The sequence below is a fragment of the Gavialis gangeticus genome, unplaced genomic scaffold (genome assembly GCF_001723915.1).
Source record: "Gavialis gangeticus isolate Ggan-Ray unplaced genomic scaffold, GavGan_comp1, whole genome shotgun sequence".
NCBI classification, from domain to species: Eukaryota; Metazoa; Chordata; order Crocodylia; family Gavialidae; genus Gavialis; species Gavialis gangeticus.
In genome coordinates this window covers 38806713-38811710 of record NW_017728992.1, presented here as the reverse complement: position 1 = coordinate 38811710, position 4998 = coordinate 38806713, and positions in this window count along the sequence as shown.

The following is a 4998-nucleotide window of genomic DNA, read 5'->3' as shown; positions in this document are numbered from 1 at the left end:
TACTCTCATGGTTTATACTGGGAAAATGGTGATTCTACTGGTAGAAATGGAACATCTACATGACCTTAGTCTGATATGATGTGATAAATTGCACAAACATGCAATACATTTGTGTAGGCTATGAATGTAACACTTACCCACTAGTTCCCAAATTTTATCCTAAGATGCCAAACAAATAATGCCAAATATGCCAAAAAAGTGTCCTTTTTGTTTTCATTAAGAATACCAGAGAAATATTTACTTCTTTCTTTAAAGGAGCCAGACTAGAGAAGACTGTGACTTACAGCATCATAGGGTTGGATGGGACTTCGAGTGTCATCTAGTTCAATCTCTGTACATAAATTCAGGCACAGTACTTCTAAATCATCCCTGTACAATGCTTATCCAGCTGCCTCTTGAAAACATACAATGAAGGAGATTCCACAACTTCTCTGAGCAGTCTATTCTATGGTCTTACCATTATAACCTGGTGGGACTCCACCTATGACTGGACCACAGGTACTGATGGCTATAGCTTGTGCAGGAAGGATAATATTGCAAGGAAGGGTGGGGGAGTAGCACTGTATGTGAAGGAGCAGTACATTTCCCTACAAGCAGACATTGGCACCCAAGGAGGGTGACTTGGGACCCTCTGGGCTAGAATATAGGGAGAATCTGGTGAAGGGGATATAACTGTAGGAGTCTTACAGACCTCCTAACCAGGATGAAAAGCTTGACCATGAATTCACTATGGAACTGGCAGAGGCTACACACTCAGTGCACAGTTGTCATGGGTGACTTGAACCATTCTGACATCTCATGGGAAAAGCATTCAGCCAAATCTGATCAGTCATGAAGCTTCATCACTTGCATTGATGAGCTGTATTTGACTATAGAAGTCTATGGGCTGACAAGATATAAGGAGCTGCTGGGTCTGGTACTGGCCAAAGAAGATGTCGGTGACCTGAGGATTGGAGGGAAGCTTGGTGACAGTGATTACAAGTTGATCACTTTCTCTATCCATCTCAAAGCTGGCAAACCAGTCAGCAAAGCAGAAATCCTTGACTTTAGGAACGCTGACTTTCGCAAGCTCAGGATGTTGGTTGTTGAGGCCCTGAGAGACCATGATCTGACAGGGAGGGAAGTCCATGATGAGTGATTGGTCCTTAAGAAAATGATCCGAAGGGAAGGGAAGGGAAGGGAAAAGAAGGGAAGGGAAGTCCATTCTGGCCCATAGGAAAGAAAGGTAGCAAAGGGATTGGGAGACCCCCTTGGGTCAGTAAGGAAATCATGGACCTCCTGAATCTGAAAAGAGGAACTTTCTAAGAGATGGAACTTGGGAACTACCACTAAGGAGGATTATGCAGCACTGGCCCGCATCTGTAGGGAGTGGACCAGAAAAACCAAGTCTGAAACAACTCCAACTGGTTATGGGAACTAAGGACAATAAAAAGTCCTTCTTCAGATATGAGGGAAGTCAGAAAAAAAAAGGGAAATATCAAATCCTTGCTGAACCAAATAGGGCAGCTGACACCTGACACCCAGGAAAGAGCTTATCTCCTCAAAAATTACTTTGTACTAGTTTTCCACCAGCCCAAAGGGATCACCATGCCTTACAGGACGTAGGACCACCAGGGTAGGGGTCATCATACACCTATAATTGGTGAAGATCTTGTGAGGGAACAGCTTGAGAGGCTGGATATCCACAAGTCAGCTGGCCCAGACGGAATGGACCCAAGAGTGCTAAAAGAGTTGGCTGACATCATAGCACGACCAATGGTAAGGATATTTGAGAACTTGTGCTGCTTGGGAGAGGTTCCTGAAGATTGAAAGTGGGTGAATGTGATGCCTGTGTTCAAGAGAGGAAAGAAGGAAGATCAATAGAACTACAGGTCCATCAGTTTGACTTTCATTCCTGGAAAGATCTTGGAAAAAATCATCAAAGAAACCATTGACAACAGGCTAATGGGAGGCAACATTCTGAGAGAGAGAGCCAACATGGCTTTGTTGTGGTTAGGCCTTGCCTGACTGACCTCATGTCCTTCTATGGCCAGGTGATTCGTCAGTTGGACAAAGAATAAGTTGATGTAATATATTTAGATTTCAAAAAAGCCTTTGACTTGGTCTCCCATGATGTCCTCATGGCAAAATTGGGGAAACTGCAGCCTCAACAAACTTAAGGTTTGGGAACTGGCTCTGTGGTCAGACCCAGAGAGAGATATTCGATGGAACTGACTAAACATGGTGAATGGTGGCTAGTGGCCTCCCTCAGGACTTGGCACTCGGACAAGTACTCTTTAATATATTCATAAATTATCTGGATTCGGGTGTCAGGAGTGGACTGAGTAAATTCACAGATAACCCCAAGTTATGGGGACGTACAGTCATGCTAGAGGATAGGTTGGCAATTCAGGCCAACATGGACAGGCTCGCTAAATGGGCAGATCAAAACCTGATGACACTGAACACAGAGAAATGAAAGGTGCTCCACCTTGGGAGAAAAAACCCACATCATACTTATAGGCTTGGGGGTCATTATTGACCACAAGATAAACATGAACCACCAATGCGATGCGTCACCTGGCAAGGCACATAAAACTCTGGCTTGCATCTGCTGATGCATCTCAAGCAGAACCCAACCAAGGTGCTCTGCTCAGTGTCCCCCCAGGGTGCACTTGTTTTGTCCCTATGACCTCATGAAAATGCCCTGTTTTTTCATTTGTTGTCCCAGCATTTATTTGGTGGCCTTAGGTGTTATTGCTGCCCACAGGTGGCAGCCACAAGTTCTGTAGTAGGCTACCCCAACAGCTTTTGAACACCAAATTGGTCAAGCAGGGCCCAAGAAGTCATTCTCCCACTTTACTTGGCCTTGGTGAGGCTGCAATTAGAGTACTACATCCAGTTCTGGGCTCCACACTTTAGAAAAGATGTGGAAAAGCTTGAGAGAATCCAGAGGAGAGCCACGTGCATGATTAGAGGTCAAGAGAACAGGTCTTATGAGGAAAGGCTGAGAAGCACAGGACTCTTCAGCCTGGAGAAGTGAAGGCTCAGGGGTGACTTGGTGGCAGCCTATAAGTATATAAGGGGTGTGCATCAGAACCTGGGAGAACGTTTGTTTACCAGGGCACCCCATAGGAAGATGAGCTCTAACAGTCACAAACAGCTGGAAGACCATTTTAGACCAGACACAAGGAAAAACTTCTTTACTGTCTCAGTCTCCAGAGTCTGGAATAGGCTCCCCACAGACATGGTGCAAGCAGCTACTCTGGATACCTTTAAGAAACGCTTGGATGCTTATCTTGCTGGGGTGATCTGACCCTACCTGCCTTCCTGCCCTCTGGGCAGGGGGCTGGATCCAATGATCTCACAAGGTCCCTTCCAGCCCTAATGTCTATGAACTCTATAACAGTAAAGGAAGTTTTTCCCCATTAACTAATCTAAATCTTGGTGACAGTGGATGTGTCCACACATGCATTTACTGTGCAGTAAGTGGTTTGTAGACTAGCGTCTACATGTGTAGGAGTTACAGCACAGTAATACTGTATGAACACTGACTTGGGAGAAACTTTACTCCCAAGTCAGTCCACAGAAACAGGGTTACTGCACAGTAAGGTAGTAGCAAATTTACTCCCAAGTCAGCGTAGGTCATCATAGTTACTGGGCAGTATGGGTGTGCACATGTAGGTGCACACCCATAGTGTGCAGTAATTTTTGGTTACACAGTAATGGTGCATATGTAGATGTACCCATTTTAAAGCCATTGTTTCACATACTGTTTCCCAGAAACGGAGAACAGTTGTTCTTACTGAAGCCTTTGATCGAGTCCCCTATTAATTGTGTTTTCTCCAAGCTAAACAGTCTTTTTTCCCACTTTTTCTCATACAGCTTGCCTTTCAACTCTGCTATTATTTTTGTCCCAACTCTGGACCTGCTCCAGCTTCTGCACATCCTTCTTAAAATGTGGAACCCATGTCTGCATACAATACCCTAGATAAGGCCTAACCAGTGCTGAACAGAATGGCGCTATCACCTTTTATGTCTTACACCTAATACTCCTTCTGATGCAGCCCCAAATTGAATTTTCTTATTTTATTACTTCAGCAGGTATAGTTTATATAATTTAGACCCTGCCATTTTAAAGATATGAGAGATAGCAAACCTTGATATACAGGCAGAGTTCTTGCAGAGAAGGAAAACTAGGTCCCAAACAGTTGAACTGGCTTGTTTAAGTTCCCTCAGCAGGCCAGAAACAGAAGCCAGAACAGGAACCTTGTTTTTAGTCATTACTCCATAGTGCCTTTCTATTCCTCAGTATCTGCTTATTGTTCAAATATAGAATCAGCATAATTTCTTTCCAGTGCCTGCCGAAATAGTTGACAGTTCTGAAGAATAAGATGCACACAAATGAAAGCTAAGAATTTTAGCTAACTTGACTTCTATGTTAAGGTGTAACCAGCTGGAGTTAAAAGCATACTGAAGATGCGGACAAGAAGGTGATTGATCTCCTTGTTTGAAAGATGGATGAGATCATTATGACAGTTTCTGGCACAAATTGTATTTCCTGATTTTCAGGCAACTTAATTTCATTTGTATTCATTTATGACAGCTGGCTGTCTTGTTCTTTTCCTCTTTCTTGGCACTTCAGCTTTGCATTTCTTAATAGTACTTCTACCTTTGGAAGTATATAATTAAAGACTGTTATTCACATTGTCTGTCTGTCTGACATTTCTTCAGTTTTAGCCTTTGTGTACTTGATATGGAAGGAAGAATATTTTACTGGGTCTTGTTACCTTTCTAACTGGAGCTATACAAAAGATACCAGTATATCAACACTACCTTTCAGTTGTCTATTTTTCACTACTCAAGATCTCCATTCCCAATGGCTATGAAGTTACATAATCAACCATCAGTAGGACTGCCACTCCCTGTGTGTTTAGTATTAAAACATCAAACATTTCATCATTAAGATAATTTATGTTGCTTTGGGATTAACATTTGAGTCTCGTGTGTGTGTGTGTG